Source organism: Dromiciops gliroides, chromosome 2 (assembly GCF_019393635.1).
Source record: "Dromiciops gliroides isolate mDroGli1 chromosome 2, mDroGli1.pri, whole genome shotgun sequence".
Lineage (NCBI taxonomy): Eukaryota > Metazoa > Chordata > Mammalia > Microbiotheria > Microbiotheriidae > Dromiciops > Dromiciops gliroides.
The window spans coordinates 105,564,378-105,583,617 of record NC_057862.1 but is presented as its reverse complement, the minus strand read 5'-3'; positions in this window follow the sequence as shown (position 1 = coordinate 105,583,617).

The window sequence follows — 19,240 nt, the reverse complement described above, 5'->3', positions numbered from 1 at the left end:
GTTCAAGAGAAGTAAGTATATTTTAGACTTGGGAAATTGTCTACATTAATTCACAGAGCCAAGAGAGGGAAGTCAGGAAACTACCATTAGTTTTGTGTTGTTGTTGTTTTGGTTTTTTGGAATGAAGAATCAATTAAGGGGACAATAATTTTAAAATACTTGGAATGGTTGGAATGACAGCACAGGTTGTCAAAGGCTTAAATGCAAGGCTAATAAATGTGTATTTAATTCTATAGAGCAGAGGTATCAGACACAAAGCTCACAATAAACCCAAACTAAATTGAAATGTAATCTGGAAATGTTTAATAAAATAAATAAAATAAAATAAAATAAAATAAAATAAAATAAAATAAAATAAAATACATACTATTATGTGGTTTTCTAAGTCAATGTTCACCCCAAAATGGAAATGTATATGGTTTAGTGGTGTTCAGTTCTGTTTCAGTTTTATACCACTGCTATAAACAATGGAAGGCTATTGATGGTTCTTGAGCAAAAAAAGTGATGTGACCAGAACTGAACACCGGGAAAATTTTAAAGCCCTGTGAAGGATTGGAAAGAAGAGAACCTCAAAATGATGAGTCTTCCTAGGAAGTTATTACAATTTTCCAATTGAAAAGTCATTAAGTCATTTGGAGATATTATACAAGGGTTTTATGTTGAGGTGTCAGTTTGGATTCTGAGGTTCTACTCAACTCTAAGAAAGTTTTTCCAAATTATAGAGTGGGGGGTTGACATGAGAGATATAGTGCCGGTAGAACTGTGAGAACTCAAGAATGGGGATGACAAGGAGTAAAAATATCAAGAATAAAAGGTTACTTTGTGGTTTCAAAAACAAGTGACTGTGAGGGTGATCATGCCATTAACAAAAAAAAAAACGGAAAGAGGGCAGATTGAGGGTGAGAAGGGAAAATAGTATAGTTTTGGAAAAGTGTGTAAAGTGCCAAGTAGAAATATGCTTAAACTATTTGGAGGTTCAGGGCTTGAATTAAGGACAAAGAATGGGGCTGAAAAGAGGGTTACCAGGTGAGTTCACTGAAACTTGGTATCAGTATCACTTACTCATTAGAATCATTGAAAAAAGTACAACATTTATTTAAGAATATAAAGAAGAGAAGGGATATTATATGGAGACACCAATGACCTTGAGTTGGCTTCCACAGGTCCAGATCAACTTACCTATTTTTGAAGGTGCTGAAATCATCCACATTATTGCTAGGATGATAAATGGGGCCATTAAGGTAAAAGTAGCCAAAACATTTTAGATATTGGTGTTTTACAAGGAGGGGCATTCTCTACATCTCTTGCCCCATACCAGCTTTATGATATTAGCAAATCATCTGGTCTGGCACTCAGTTTAGATACAGGCTACTGTCAACAAGAGATTTCATACCCAGTCAAGTTAAGTGAATTAGGATCTGTAACAACATTTCTGGTTCAGTATCCAAACTAAAATGAGTTATCTGTATGAACCTTTGAGGCCCTTAAAAATAAATATAACACAGATGAAAGATTGAAGACTATCAAAAGGACAGACTTGCTATATAGCCAAAGACAGAGTACTCCAAGAACTTTAAGAAATCCCAAATGAAGGACATCTGTACTTGATTCTCATGGTATGAGAGTCATCTCTCTCCCTGCACCAACTGTAGACTTACATAGAGCTCTCCATGCTGGATCTGTGGACTCCTGCATACTTGAAAACCGTGATGAAATTTTATTCTTCGGGCTTGGGCCTAAACTACATAAGTAGCCCCAAAGGCCTCAATATAAACTTGTAAAAAGACATAATATAGTGAGATCACAGAATGGAAGTGACCAAATAACAGTCTTGCCAAAACAGAAACTGACAGACATAACTCAAGCACAAGACCTCATTCATTCAAATGTATTTATTGTAGTCATGGAAATCACTACACTAGGCACTGTGTGTATTTGCAGTGGTTGGGGTGGGGACAAGGTACTGTTCCAACATAAATAAAAACATGCCCCCTACCCTGATGGAGTTTACAGTCTGAAAAGCTGGTTGAGGTGAGATGACAGCTTTACCAGTGAAAATCTGACTAATTGCAATGACAACTAGCAAGTCATGAAAAACTAATGATGAAGTGGCAGCTAGATGGCACAGTGGATAATGCACAGGCCCTGGATTCAGGATGACCTGAGTTCAAATCCTGACTCAGACACTTGACACGTACTGGCTGTGTGACCCTGGATAAGTCACTTAACCTTCATTGCCTCACCAAAAAAAAAAAGAAAAAGAAAAAAATTAATGATGAAGCAAACCACCACCACCTTAGAGAAGAGGCTGGGGACATTGGACATGGAATTTGCTTTATACTGTCAAATATTGCCAATCAATCAACACTGATTTATTAAGTATCCAAGCTGTGTCAGGCACTGTGTTAGATGGTCATGGCGAGACTGTGGCTGTTGGTTTTGTTTATGTGTGTGTGTGTGTGTGTGTGTGTGTATACACACACACACACACAAACTTTACTTTTCTTTTTTCTTTGTTAAAAGGAAGGGTTCAATGGTGAGGGAGGGGGACTAAAGGGAAATGCCTTAAGTCTCCAATTGTACTGTGTGAATTACGTTTATACAGGACTTAAAGCAGGTTATATTATAAAAAGGATACTCTGTGCCCGAAGGGGCATGATCTTATTTTGATCACTGAAAGCATTTTCATTCTGTTATTTTCTCCTCCCTCCCCCCTCCTAATCCTACTTCCCACCCCTACTCCCATTGCCCACCCACCTTCAGAGCAGTATTTGCAGTTCTGGGTTTTGACAGGGACCAAATGTGCCAGAATTCTGTTGGAGCAGCTGTTCTTGTGGTATTTCTGGCTTGACTGGAAACATGGAAATCCTGAAAATGCCATGTTCCTAAGCAGCCGGGAGGGATGCTGTTTGTTGATTAAAATCCCCAGTGATGGTCTGTCAAAATGTGCCAGTTTGATACACATGGATAGTATATCTCTAGGATCTTCAAATGAGCATACACAAATTACAATTCACCCAGAGGTCATTACAAATGTGAAAGAATGACCAGCACACATCTCAAATGTCAGAAGAAGAAACAAAGGAGAAGGAAAGCAAATTTCCTCGCCATCATCGCCATGCATAACAAGGACTACTGAAAGCCTACAAATTTCAGACCTTCACCACAACATGAACACATTAAACTGGATCTGCTCCACCGCCGTAAAATCACAAAAGAGGATCGCGATTTGGGTCATTCTGTTTTCATATACATGTGTGTTTCAAGCATGACCCACAACATGAAAAGTTAGATCAGTCTCAATACTATTCCTAGCTTCTGACTCGGTTAAATCTTAGTTAAATATCATAGATTCATACTTCTTCAGTGATGTGTGAATAAGGTGGCACTGCTCTTGAGAGACTTTTGTTAACTAATATTAAAAGCCTGTAAAGTTTTATTTGCCAGATTGGAAATCCAGAAATCTCACAGAACACAAAGCCATAGTGATGTTTTTCTTGTTCACTGAGTCATTCAACAAACTTTTATTTAATATTCACTATTTAGAGTAAACTGTTCTAGGTCCTAGGAGTGGGTAATTTAAAAAATAAAATAAAATATGATCACTATCCCTCAAGGACCTCACAGTCAAATACAGGAAGGCAAGGGGCAGCTAGGTGGTGTAGTGGATTGAGAACCAGCCCTGGAGTCAGGAGTACCTGAGTTCAAATCCAGCCTCAGACACTTAACACTTACTAGCTGTGTGACCCTGGGCAAGTCACTTAATCCCAATTGCCTCACTAAAAAAAAAAATACAGGAAGGCAAGATGAACCAACTTTAAGAAAACAGCCCCTAGAACATTTTTGAATCTTCCTTCATTATCTCATTGTTTTCTTTGTATTGTCTCTTCTGTTCCTAAAGCTACAACTGAAATTCAGTTCCTGATGACCTCCTACCTGGATTATTTCAGTAATCTCTTGTTTATGTCCTGCCTGATTTTAGGTTCTCCCTCCTATAATCCACCCAGTATATCACTACCAGATTGCCTTTCCTAAAAGTCAGCTCTGATTGTGACATTCCTCTGCTCAAAAATCTTCAACGATTGCCTGTTGCCTATAGGATGAACTTCAGATTATTAGCTCCTAAATTGGTCTGCCCTCAATCTAAACTTGGCAGCCTGATCTTTCTTTTGCATTAAGTGAGGCCTATATCCCAGCTAAGCTGTTTTGCTTACCATTCTCAAACCATGTCTTGTGCTTCTTTGCTTCTATTAGTTTCTTCATGACATCCTATTCCCTATAATGATATCCCCTCATTTCTTCCCACTCTTCCAACTCCTATCAGTCCCTAAAAACTCAGCTGAAATCCCACCCCCTCTAACTCTAGCCCTAACTAATAAACACCTCCCCTTAAAGACTCCTATAACACTTCCATCATTTGTCAATTAATCATTTTATGCCTTGAGACACCTACTTTTTTTGTCCTCCACTATTATTTAATGCCCCCCCCCCAAAAAAAATGTTGTTTTAGGCATATCCGAGGATATTATTCCCAACTGCAGTTAAGTCTCCTTGATGACCAAGAGCAAATCATATTTCCTTTTGTCCTTCATAGTACTTAGAACAGAACATGGCTGGTGGCAAATGTTTTAATAAATATCAGCCATTTTGTTGATCTGAGACATCTAGAGGGCATCAGGACCTATGTTCTCACCTGTCTCAAGGTCTTCCAGGAGTATTGACATGTCTTGACTTCTTTTTGTGAGGATTCTTGAGGAAAGGTACTTGAAGACTGGGTTTGAACCTAGTTATAATTCCCCAGGAAGCAGAACTTCTGTAAGGCTGTGGCAGACCATGCCTGTTGGGGCTGAGCCACCCCAGAAGGAACAAGCTACCCTATGACAAAGTTTTAATACACTGGCCCTTCCTTACAGGCATGATGTTAGCTAGCCATTACTTTCTTATTTCCCTCAGTGGGCTATAGCTTTTACAAGTTGGGGTCATTTGAACCCCCATACTGTTCCGTGACTACACTGGTCACAATACTTTATTCCTGTCCTTTAACTTCCACCCCACCCCCAAAGTGTCACTGCCATATAATTTGCATTACATTCATAGGAGTCACCTTATAATACAAATAAAGAAGAATTACTCATTCTATTTCTTGGTCATATGCTTGAATGACCAAGGTATCTGATTTCCAGCTGTTATAGACACCTTATAAGACTTGTGTATGTCACTTGTCTTACCACTCTGTTTGCTGACCATGACCCTTTATGACCCTGATCAAACCACTTCACTCACCTACTATAATGAGAAACTCAGCTCTAGCTTCTACCCCGTTTCCTAGATCAGGCCTGTTTCCTGACTCCTCTTGGCTTGAACCTCTCTGGTCCCCTTCATCTACCTGACCCAGAACCTGTGATTACCAAGAATTGCTACAGCTGTACTTTGAATGCCTAGTCCTCAGCCATAGTCCTAAACACCAATAACCAGCAGCTGACTCAGCAAGCTGTCTGGTTGCTGGTCTAGCTAGTTAGCACCAAAATTGGCCTGATCCTATATTTCTGGTTCATTTTGGTCATAGAGGAAAAAAAGAGAAATCTCCTCACATACATTATTGCTGATAATCATACTCTAGTGTTAGGTAGTCCTACTGATTTAGCTTCCATTTGGTACAAAGGACAATACAAGGCAATATGTAATGTTAACAAGGTAAAAAAATGAATAACAATAATAAAAATAATCATAATGGAATTTGCATAATATATTAAGGTTTGTAAAGCACTTTAAATGTTAAATCAATCAACAAATGTTATTGTGACCACTCTATGCTAGGTGCTGAGTCAAAAAGTCCCTCCTCAAACAGCTTATGTTTCAATGAGGGAAATGATATGCACAACCAATAAACTAGACATAGACAAGGTGATTTGGGGTTGGGAGGAAGGCATTAGTATCTTGGGACATTGGGAAATGTTCCATGGAGAAGGTGGAAGTTGACTTAAGTCTTCAAGAAAACTTGATTCTAAGATGTAAAGATGATAAGGAAATATCTTCTGGGCATGATAAACAGTCAGTGCATAGGCCCAGAGATGGGAGATAGATTGAGTTGAGATCCATGAGGTAAGTATCAAGGAGGTGTGATATTGGGTATGTGGAATGTCTCCCCAACATAGATGGTATAGAGGACTAAAATTCTAGCTATACTATCTAAAATCTAATGAGTGGTCGCCAATAAATTATAAGCTTTATCAAGAGTATTTAGTGTTTAAGTATTTATTAAAGAGCATTAGGAGCAGAGAGAAAGGTAAAAATCTATTTCTAAGAGACCCCAGCATCGACCTGCCATGGCGAGGTCAGGAACCCAAAAGGGCCCAATGCCTCCTGTGAAGGTGGGAACATCCCCCACCACACGCACACATAGCTCCAAGCTAATTGGCTGGCAGCTTTGATAGACAGCACTCACGAGCAAACGTTCCCTCTCTCCCCCCCCCCACCTTCTCCTCGTTGCCGAGTTTTCCTACAGTCACTCTCCAGCAGGTGTCGTCATTCCAAACATTACAATGGAGAACTCAACTTATTTAGATTGTTTTCTTTTCTTTGTTGGGTGAAGCAGCCAGATCTGTGACTACATGGGTATAGAGAACTCTCTGTATGAAAACTCCTTCTTCCAATGCAGATCACTAGATCATAGGTTCCCAGATTTGGAACTACTCAGGCCCTCGGGAGGCATGGAGTCTAACTTCCTCATTTTATAGATGAGGAAATTGAGGCCCACTTAAGTGACTTAACTAAGGACACATCTGTAATCATTTTTACTTGTATTTTTCTTGGGCAACAAGAAATAATAAATGTAAAACCTGCCTATGACATGGGAAAACCAATTTGTTATGAAGTTTCTTACATCAAAGTGACAAATGGAAGCTTTCTCAGGGTAAGAAGGAAATTACTAAGATGCCCAGCTATCCCAAAACTACCCATGATGAACGTGCTATGGTAGATATATAAGGCAGGATCATCTCTGCTTCCAACTTAAATCATGGCAAAAAGGGGACAGATAGTAGAAATTCACTTCATGTTCTTGTTTATCACCATGTAAACTTCAATTTCATTTTCAAGGCTCTGTCATTTCCTTGCTATAGGTACTCCTAAAAACACTTCCAAAGTCTTCTATAGTTAGTTAGATGGTCTTTAAGTATTTCAGTACCTGAAAATTCATCCTGTGGAGCCAGCTTTTTAATGAATCTCTCTGATCTTGTTTTTAGACAGCAGACTGCCTGTTCAGCCTGGTAGGGCCTGATAGAGCTGCATTTAGCAGACCAGAGTCCTTGTCACTCTAAGGTGAGGCACCACCATGAGACTTTAGTGGACCCCTGCATTCTATAATTTCACCATGTAGCCCCCCTTTCAGAAATTAGCTAGAAGCAGTCAGTACTGACATTTTCCACTAAAATGAATTCTGTGACTCACGGACTCATAGATTTAAAGATGTAAGGGACCTCAGAGGTCATGGGGCCATCAATTTAGAGATATTTAAAGGGATCTCAGGGGTCTAATCCAACTCCCTTGCTTTATAGATAAGGCCCAGAGAAGGTAAGTGGCATGTCTAAGGCCACAAAGCCATTAAGTAGCAAAGGCTGGTTTTGAACTCAGGAATTCTGCCTAAATATTCAGTACCCTTTATAGTGTAGCATGGTTGGAGTCTATTGAGGACTTAGTTTCTTTGGAATTCTGCTTCAAACCTTAACTACAAACAAATTCATCTGGTTCAACTACATTTTAATGTTCTATTATTTTATAAAAGCAGCCATCCAGTTCTAAGCTCCCTTCAGAAAAAATTAATAATGTCATGTGCATGCTAGAATAGCAACATCCCTCAATTAAGTAATTGGTACTAAAATCCCCTCTTTCTGGGCACTTCAGGTGAAACCAGCCTAAACCACCAGCAGCCATGGGCACCTTGGCTTTAATGAGCTTTTCATGTTAGCAATTGGAGAGCAAGAATCTAAAGGAATCAAATTCACACATCTTTATTCTTCCATCCATACATTGATCAATTCATTGATTTAATAAATGAATCCCTTCTGTCTACACTTCTCAGATGCCTACTATGAATCTCACTAGCTCCTGCATCAAGAAAATAACCATATACAGGACCCTGCCTGATTTAAATCCTATGATGAGACTTAAACAACAATAATTCTGTGTATTTATTCAATTTGACAATCAAAAGTACTTTTGTGGGCACTGTCTCATTGGATGGGTTGAATGAGAAGTTTGCAAAAGCCCTGGCCTTTTCCTTGTTACTGAACCAGAGAAAGAATTTCCCCAAGGTCACTGCCGTTTTGTTCCTACCCCACTTAAAATGCAGGATTCCCCACAGGCCATTAGTCGCTATTACACTCTAGGGAGTTGTCTATGACTGAACGGCCCATAATCCAAACTTATAAATTGGTGATTGTCTTGAACATTCAAATATGAGCCTAGACAAATATATCACTTTCCCAGAATATATGACCTTATCAATAGAGAAATCAGGAGATTAAAGCCTAAATGAATTAGAAAGGTGAAGAAGGAAGGATAAACACCTTCAAGAGAGATACCTCAGAAATCCAATATCTGTTTAGGAACTGCTGAGCTGTGAAGAGGACTGAGCTTGTTGCTGGGGGTACTGGATTGGCCATAACCCTGCTATACTTTCAGGGGTAGCAAAGAACCCTGGTCCATATTTATCCCCTCTACTCAGCCCTGGCAAAGGTTCTGATAAACTTTCTTTTTTAAAAAAGACATTGAGGGCCCCTGTTAAAAGGCAAATCTATGATCTGATGTATATCATATGATAAATCAGTTATTTCACATTACTTCCCATAACATGGTCAAGATTCCAGCCAAACTTATCTACTTATTCTTCCAGTAGATGATCTTCATGTCTCCCTTCTTCTGCCTAGGGGTGTGTCCCATGTCGTTTTGTTTTGTTTTGTTTTTTGCAGGGCAATGAGGGTTAAGTGACTTGCCCAGGGTCACACAGCTATTATCAAGTTTCTGAGGCCTATTTTGAACTTAGGTCCTCTTGAATCCAGGATCTGTGCTTTATCCACTGCGCCACCTAGCTGCCCCACATGTCTTCTCTTTTCACCTCCTCATCTGTGCTTCAACCACCTGTTATAAAAGGCCTCTGCTTATACACACACCCATTAGCTGTTAGTGCTCATGAGTGGCCCAAATTACTTTGCATTTATTTTGCAGACACTTTATACTTTCTCCCTTTTGGATAGTCTCCCTTGTAGAAAGACAGCTCCTTAAAGACAAGAGCTCTGGACCTAAAATCAAGAAGAGCCAAGTTCAAATCTAAACTGATACTCTTAGAATCTGTGTGACACTGTGGAAATCATTTTATCTCTGTCTGCCTCAGTTCCCTCATCCATGAAATGTAAATAATCATAGCACCTACCTCACAGGGTTGTTGTAAAGATAAAATGACATAAAATTTGTAAAGTTTAGCAAACTTTAAAGAGCTACACAAGTGCTATCATTCTTATCATCATCACTAATTATTATGGAAAAGCTCATATTCTTTCTTTCTTTCTTTTGTTGGTGAGGCAATTGGGGTTAAGTGATTTGCCCAGGGTCACACAACTAGTAAGTGTCAAGTATTTGAGGCTGGATTTGAACTCAGGTCCTCCTGACTCCAGGGTTGGTGCTCTATCTACTATGCCACCTAGCTGCCCCTGGAAAAGTCCATCTTTTGTGAGGGCCATCATCCCTGACATGTAGCATGAGGGTGTCATTGTGTGTCTGAGACACAATATAGACATATCTCACCTCTTCTTCCCCCACCCTTCTCCAAGAAAGACCATAATTCCTGACAGGAGAGGAAGGAGAAGGGCAAGGGCCCCATGCCAAAATTCTCCCCTTCTCAGGGAGAATGGTAATGAGTTAGAATTATGCCTATTTTCTCCCTCAAATAATGTTAATCTAGGGAATGTGATTTTCTGGTTCTCATAACTTCTGACCTCTGGTTGTTTTGAGGGAAATGTGGGTTCCCAAGCTCTATATCCAAGGTTTCACACCTTTCCCACCAAATACCATTTCCACAATGAACACACATAGCACTTAACCAAACGTTCCATTTATCCAAATCACCAGCAAAACAGAAATTAGAGAAACTATACTTATGAAGCATGAATTTACCAGGCAATACATGATTAGGCGGTTCTATTGCAAGAAAGGTAACAGCTCAACTGAGAGAGAGAGACAGAGAGAAAGAGAGAGACAGAGATAGAGAGACACAGAGATAGAGACAGAGAAAGGCAGAAACAGACAGAAACAGACAAGGACACAGAGAGAGATAGAAAGAGAGCCTCTGAAATCTTTAGAATAGCAAGCTGGGGGGGGCGGCTAGGTGGCGCAGTGGATAAAGCACCGGCCCTGGATTCAGGAGTTCCTGAGTTCAAATCCGGCCTCAGACACTTGACACTTACTAGCTGTGTGACCCTGGGCAAGTCACTTGACCCCGTTGCCCCGTAAAAAAAAAAAAAAAAAAAAAGAATAGCAAGCTGGTTATGGGGATATGATGGCGATTGCCAGCTCCTCTCATGTCTTCCTAGAATCTTTGGTTTTTTGTTTTTTTTCAGCAACCTAACATTAGATTGGTATCTTCCATCTTCTCTCTGAAAGGCAGAAGTGCCCAGATTCCAAAGAGACTCAGTGACTCGAAGACAACTCTAAGAAAACTAAAGAGCTCTCATCTCACATGCCCTCTGCCAAGGAGGAGAGAGTCTCATGCCAATGGTCTTTGGGACTGAGGTTATAATCATTATTGTTATTATCACTGTTGTTGTTATTGCTGTCATTGCTCAGTCAAGAACCAGGCCTAATGAATAGTAAGCACTTAATAAATACTTTGTTACATTTAATTGAATCAGATCTTGGAGTGGCACCACCCTAATTGACTATCAGCTCTGGGAACCTTGGATTCAATGAATATATCACATTAACTAATGGATATTAGGACACTAGCTAGTGGATAGTAGGATTCTAAAGCAATGAATAACAGACAGGGAAGCTTTTATGGCATTATGAGGGGGCAGAAAGGTCTGGAGTTGTAGAGAGAGAGGCTGAAATAACAAAACTTCTGCTTTTCTATTGCCCCTGAATCTATTACCCTGGGGAGGAATGCAGAGCAAAGAAAGCACTGACAAAAATTGTAAGGACTTATGCTTGAATAACATTTTTCCCTTAAGATGGCAGGCCTTAAAGATGGGCTATCTATTCCCTCCCAGCCAATTTTCAGGCAATGAAACTAAGGACCAAAGAGGGAAAGTTATCAGTGCAATGACATGCAGATAGGAAAAAACAAAGCCAGGATTTGACCCCAGCAATTAGGACTCTTTTTACCTCAGCAATGCTGCCCCTCTGCTCCACAAGCCTATTTCATGTTGGCACACAGACAACCCCTGCCTTTGAGGAGTTAGCAACCCCTCAAATGAACAAACAAGAACTTTATTGGTCATTTGCTCCAAACTGCCTATTTTACATATGAGGAAACCGAGACACAAAAAGCAGTGATAAACTCCCCAAGAGCACACAGCTAGTCAGTGGCAGACTGGATCTAGAAAACTCAGGCCTTATAATGCCAACAGAGTGGTGATGGACTCAAAGTTCACAATGAGACATATATGTTTTGGACACGGTCAATGTGGGAGTTTGTTTTGTTGAACTATATTTATTATGAGGCTTTTTGTTTTGTTTTGTTTTCAATGGGAAAAGGAAGCTAGAAAGGAGAGAAAAATGTTCATAAAAATTAAATTAAAAAAAACAAAAGTAATTGAAAGAAAAGGGTGAGAATAAAAGAAAAAAAACACTTTGGATATAGGTGGCTATAGAATACTCACAGGAAACAAGACCAACCCAAATCCCACTTCCATATCTAGACACAACCACACCTTACCACCCAGACACACTCAAGATATATACATACACACACACACACACACACACACACACACACACACACACACAAACACATATGCATTTTTGTGGGCAACTTTGGAAAGTCAGAGGAGATGGATTTTTATTTTATTATATTGTATTTCAATTTGGGGTTCATGAGTCCTCCCTGGAAGTCCAATGGAAGCTGGATGATGCCTGGCATGGTGTGTAGTAGAGAGGGGATATCTGTTCATGCCCAAGTCAGTACAGATGGTGTCTGAAGTCCCTTCTGGTTCTGACATCCTGTAAGGCTAACCCTAGAATTTGAATGCTGATTGGCTGAAGTTGCAGTGCCCTCTAGAGCTAAGTCTTACTAAAGCTTATTTTATTCAGTCAGTCACAGAGTGGAAAAACAGGAACTGAATATTTTAAAATAGCCTTTGTTTAAAAGACTTACCATTCTGCAAATGACCAAAAAAGTCAACAAGTTAAAAATGATGCTCCAACATGACGATCACAGAATTTGAGCATAGGAGGAAACATCAGCAACCATCTAGTCTAACCTCACAGCTTTGCAGGGGAAGAAACTGAGGTTCAGAGGAGGAGACTGATTAGCCCTTTGTCATACAGGCAGACAGCAGAAAGCCAGGATTCAGATACTTCATAAGACCTGGGATGCCACCCTCATCTTTGGTCTTTTTTAGCTTCATAAAATCATACACTCGGGGGCAGCTAGGTGGCATGGGAGCAGCTAGGTGGCATAGAAGATAAAGCCCCGGCCCTGGATTCAGGAGGACCTGAGTTCAAATCTGACCTCAGACACTTGACACTAGCTGTGTGACCCTGGGCAAGTCACTTAACCCTCATTGCCCCACCAAAAAAAAAAAAAGAATCACATACTTTCATTTGTGTAGCACTTCATGGTTTACAATATTGTTTACTCACAATTTCCTGAGGTAGTTTAAGTTATCATCTTCATTTAACAGATAAGGAAATCGAGGCACAGGAAAGTTAAGGAACCTAACCACAGATCCTCTGATTTCCAGGCTAATGTTTTTCTGCATTCCCTACCCTCTATCAGCCTTAATTTCTTCTTCTGTAAAATGGTGATAATAAACCTTTGTACTATCTGTCTCAGGGGGCTGTTGTGGGGAAATGGCTTTGGTAGCTTCAGAGACAAAATAACCATAGCCTTCTTGCTAAACCAATGGTCTCAAACGCAAATAGAAACAGGTGACAATAATTTGTGCATTAGGATCCCTGAAGGCCACATAATGACTTAGTTTTAAAATTCAATGTCATTTATGTGGTATTGTTATTTATTTTTTTCAAATATTTCCCAAATACATTTTAATCTGGTTTTAGATCATACATAGGAGTGTTGCAGGCTGCAAGATAGGCCAGCCATATGTTTAACATCTCTGTGTTAAGCTACCTCTCCATCTCCTCTTATATAATTGAATCCCTCCAGGTCTAAAGAATTGTGGCCAACAATTGTGAAATCTTGGGCTGATCTCTTCACTTTTTTGGTACTCATTTCTATAAAGTCTGAAATGGGGATTATAATAATACCTGCTCTTGGCAGGTGTTACGGGCTACCTCACTGGGTTGTTGTGAGGACCTACTGAGATAGTGAATATGAAAAAGCTTTTCAAAAACTTTGAATTCAGTGACAAGGCCTAGGGTCAAGGTCTGATCCATTTTCTTAGAGTTTATGTCCTAACATGGGTTCCTAACCTGGGTTCCATGAACTTCTTTTTTTTTTTTAATATTTCAACAGCTATATTTTGACACAATTGTTTCCTTTGTAATCCTCTGTGTGTTGTTTTTTTATGTATTTAAAAGCATTATTCTAAGAAGGGGGTCCATTAGGCTGCACCAGATTGTCAAGTGATCCATGACATAAACAGTGTAAAAACCCTGGCTTTAGGATCTGGAACACACAAACTTTACAAATACTCTGTCCAATCACAGCTGACCCTTAGTGTGATCAAGAAGTTGGATCATTTGGTACTGGGGCCCCTGTCTCTTGTTTATTAATCCCCTACATCACCCTTTACAGACACCCACCCCCCAAAAAAATGTATTTTGTTTAGCCACAAGGAATGTATTGGAATTTTTGACATCAATGAGAAAGAGCCTTTGGGGATTTATCCATGTCCTTTTAAGTCAATGAATAGGCACGTGATTATTCCACCTATGGCAAATACTTTTTCTTTTCTTTTCTTTTCTTTTTTTTGGGGGGTAAGGCAATTGGGGTTAAGTGAGTTGCTCAGGGTCACACAGCTAGTAACTGTTAAGTGTCTGAGGCCAGATTTGAACTCAGGTACTCCTGACTCCAGGGCCAGTGCTCTATCCACTGTGCCACCTAGCTGCCCCTGAAAATACTTTTTCCAGAATTTAATAATTATGTTTAATTCAGCACATGTCTATCCAGTCTCTTGTACACAGGGCACAAAAAAAGGATGCTTGTCTTTTAAGCCTGTAGGCACAAGGGGTTGGTAAACTCTTCTAACCACTTTTCCCTCCTCCCCTTCCCTTCAAAAATAGGGACTTCTTTTTTCTCTACTCAGGTTTTTAAGGGGGATTGCTTTGAAGTGATGTCCACATGTATTTCTCAATCCTTTACAGACTCTTACAGAGAAATGCTTCTCTCAAGGGAATGTCCCTTCCAGACTGGGGACAGGGGACTTTGTGAAACAGCTGTGACAGTTATGCTGGAGGAGAACCTAAAGATGCCCAGGTCAAATCCAACCCAATTCCAAAAGGATGAGATCCTGACCCAAGCAAAAAAAAAAAAAATCAGGTAAGTAACTGTCTAGCTCTTCAGAGACTCATTTTGGAGAGGAATTATCACACTGACAGCTCCTTTGAACTCCCCTACACATTAGAAATAAGATGCGCTCAAACTGGACACAGATTACAGTCTGGCTTTTAATCTTCTTTGAGATCTATGTCCCCAGCCCTCTCGGTCTACTCAACTGGTTTCAGCCTGTCAGCCGCATACCTTGTGGGGGAAAAAAAGTCACAGCATTATATTGTTCAGGTGGGTATAGGCTATACTCTTTCATTAGGCAGAGGAAACGAAATTAAAAGTCACTTGGATATTTTTTACAGCCACAACATTTGATAAAACTCTCACTAGGGATGCTTTTAGGAAAGGCATGCCACTAAATTTTCAAAGTGCATTCATATCCATGCCAGAGAGACTGCTGCAGACGGTCTCTGAGGGCTCAGTACATGCTTGCCAGAAAACTTACAGGAATCAAGCCTGTCCCACCCTGCTGGGGAGCAAACCTGGGTAGGGGGGTGCTGCTAGGTGAGGAATTGGGTGACCTTCTGCAGGGGTCAGACTCAAGGATGGAGTGGACAGAAAAGAAAATATGGAGACCAATCCTCTAGAAGTAAAAAACAAATGAAATCAAATCAGTACACAGGCACCTCATCAAGAAATCCAGGCCTCAGAGGACATGTCTTTAGGGCCATAAATTCCAAGAGCAGGTAACTCACAACGTTAAATAAATTATTTATCATTTATTTATTATTTATTAATAAAATGTGAATTTGGACAAATAAATTAGGGTTAAGCAGAAGTAACAGTTTAATCAGTATATGGAGTATAGGACCAAAGGAAAGTATTACATATGATAGTAAACCAGGGGCAACTGGATTCTCTCAGAGTGATGTCCTCTTCCCTGTTCTTTGGTGTTGGAGAACTAGGAGGCTAGCCATATATTCCTAATCCCCTCAGCCAGCCTAGCTTTTACAAGTAGGGGTATATCCAACCTACTCAAATCCCTATCTTTTACTCTTATCATTTAGGCCCCATAAGTCATATAGGTCATCTAATATTCCAAATGGAGATCTATTTTTCCTCCTTCAAAGTCACTTTCCTGAATGACTAATAAATCTGATGATGAGGAGGAAGATAATTATGACAGCTTTTACTGAAAGGTTTGTAAAGCACTCTTTCTATCTACCTATCTATCTCTCTAATCTCATCGGACCCTTACATTAACCCTGTGAAGTGGGTCATATTATTATCCTCATTTTACAAATGAGGAAACTAAGACTGACAAAGGTAGTGACTTGTTCAGGGTCATTAAATTAGTATGTGTCTTAGGTATGATTTGAATTCAGAATTTCCTGATTACCCAGTTCAAGGGGAATTTTACTCATCAGAACTGTCTACTTTGGTGGGTCATTACTCTGGAGGGTCCTACAGTCTGAGCTATCGATTATAAACATAGGAACCTGAGAAATACCTCCCCAAATGGCAGAAATGCCTTGGATGTTATCTCTAATGTGGCGACCGAAGTATATGTAAGATAATGTGGTGGTTTCCTTTCATAACACTAAGAGCAAATGTTTTTCTACTTATAGCAATTCTCATTCTCTTTGAGAAATGAAGCTTGATCACCATCAAAATATACTCCTTTTAAAATGTAACAGCAGAAACATACTCATACAGATCCTTGTGGTTACAAAGCACTTCCACATATTCACCCCTTATTTTATGCTTACAATCACCTAGTGCGATAGACAAAGCAAGGATTATTAATTCCATTGTCATATGGGGAAAGTGAGGCTCAGTGAGGTATAATGACTTGACCAATGAGTACATGATGGAGGCTAAATATAAGCCATAGTCCCTGGACCCCAAATCCATTCCCACTATTCCACATTGTTTCTCAATGAGTGAATGACCATGTGATTATATTTCCTTAGAATTTTGGAGACTAGGTACTGATTTGTTCTGCATTTCCATATAGCCCTTAAAACAGGGCTAAGAGCATAGAATGTATTCATGAAATACTTGTTGGATGGCTGCATGATAATACTATTTTGATTTAAAACCCTGCCTCTTCTTCCATGGGCCCATGTGGGGTGTCTTCCCCGGGCAGAGCCTGGAAAACATAAATGGTGCTCATTTTTCTACAATCTTAGTAATAACCTTGACTGTATCATTTTTTGGAAGAGGGAATAAATGATACCTGAGATTTTCGTGCAAGCCTTTGTGAAGCCAGGGTGCTGAAATCTCCTGTCAGTCCAGGCTTGTACTATCACGTTGGCTGACATGGCTCTTGAAATCTCTGCTGACAGATAGAACACCAGGAAGCTGACGGTGATGCCTGAGTATTAAAGGAATCATTTCTTGCCAGGGCTTGTAATACGTTAGTGGTGATAATCTAATATTTCCATTGTTTTGTTATTTGTAGCTGGATTTAGATATACACTTCAGCAGGATGGTGCGGTTGGGGAGGGTGGCTCCGGCTGACTGAGGATGTGATGTGAAAACAAAACAAATCAAAAACCTCGGATTTCTATACAGCAGACCTGAGTTTGAGTCCAGCTCTCTCTCCTCCAAGGGCTGTGACTTTGGGTAAATCACATCTCTTTCTTGAGCTCATCTGCAAAATCAGGACAACATATGTTCTCCACCTACCTCATAGCGGCATGTCCAGCTTCCAATGAAACAAGGGCTGTGGCCATGCTTTGTAAATTGTAAAGTGCCATTCAAATAAAAGCTCATCATCATTAGCATTATTGCTCCGATCATTAAGGCATTCTGCATGCTAATACTGAGGGGAAGGGAGAAAGGAGTAGAGCTGAAATTCCTTCTCAGATAAAACAATTGTTCCTCTCTTCTCCACTTCATAACTATTTCACTTTCATAACCATAAAGAACAGCAAAAGTCCGATTCACATTCTCATGCCGACAAAACCAAGACATTGAAAACTGGAGTAGACACAACTGACAAAGCTATCAGCAATGCATCCAGAACCAGCACTGCAAAACACCTAAAACCCTCCACTCTCCACTTTCACTTACCTTTCCAGTCTTACTTCACATTCTTCACTCTCAAGCACTCTGTATTCCAGTCAAATTGAACTATCTGGTTTTCCCTACATGCAAAATTCAATCTCCAACCACTGCATCTTTTCATACGTGATGTCCTATGTCTAGAATGAATGATATCCTCCTTGCCTCTGTCTATTAGAAGCCATTGCTTCCTTCAATGCCCAGTTCAGGGATCATGCCCTATGCATGACCTCTGGTAGAAAGTTAGCTTCCTTAACTCATGAACTTGGAGTTACTCTTTTTTTTTTTTTTTGATATGAGGCAATTGGGGTTAAGTGACTTGCCCAGGGTCATACAGCTAGTAAGTGTTAATTGTCTGAGGTCGAATTTGAAATCAGGTCCTCCTGAATCCAGGGCTGATGCTCTATCCACGGCGCCACCTAGCTGCCCACCTGGAGTTACTCTTGAGACAAGAACTAAGGTGGGCCTTCCTCAGAAATTTCCCCACTTAGTCTAATTAGAAATCATGTAAGTCTTCTCAGATATATCTAAAGCCACCCCTTTCATCATTGCTTCAGAAGCAACAGAATTCCTTCACATCCATAAAGCACGAGCTTTTTTCAACTTTTCCTTAAAGATAGTCATCTACTTTATTCCCAGTTCTTTACTACAACAACAACAACAACAACAACAACAACAAAAAACCTACCATGAATATTTGCATACATAAGGACCTTTTCCCTCTGACTTTGAACACTTTGTATGGTATCCCTGGATCAAAAAGTATACAGATTTTAACAACTTCCAGAGTATAGTTCCAAATTGCTTTCTAAAGTGGTTGGACCAATTCACAGCTCTAGCAATGATGCATTGGTGTCCCTGAGCTCCCACAGTTCTTATATCAGTTACCATTTTTAACTTTGCTAATATGATGGGTATGAAGAGGAAGCAAAGTTGTTCTAATTTAAATTTCTCTTATGATTAAGTAAACTTGGAGAATTTTTAAAAATATGATTGTTGATAGCCTGACATTTTCAGTGAAAAAGTCATATTCTTTGACTTCTTATTTACTAAAAGATATCTCACTCTTATTCTTAAATATTTGTATCAATTCCTCATATATCTTATATATCCTGTGTCTACCTGTGACATTTTCTAAAAAAACATTTATAACTAAATTAACCCCCTCTCAACCAAAAAGATCAAGGTTGTCATAGACACAATGAACAACCATAGTGGCTAATGGCTCGCTAAACCAAAATGTACATGAAAATATAAGAAGTCCCAAATTTCCAGTTACATTTCCAGGGAATCGTCCATGATATTTTGGGGGTCACAGAAAACAAGACAAATAAAAAATGTTTTAAACTGTTACTGCAAGCAACTGCTAAGCATTTCAGGAAGCAGAGAGCCATTTCACCCCAATTCCACTGCAACAAAAATAATCAAGGAAAGATAAAGTAAGAGAAATGAAATATTTTTGCATGCAAATAGGTAGGGATACAAGCAAGATTGAGATGAGAGGAA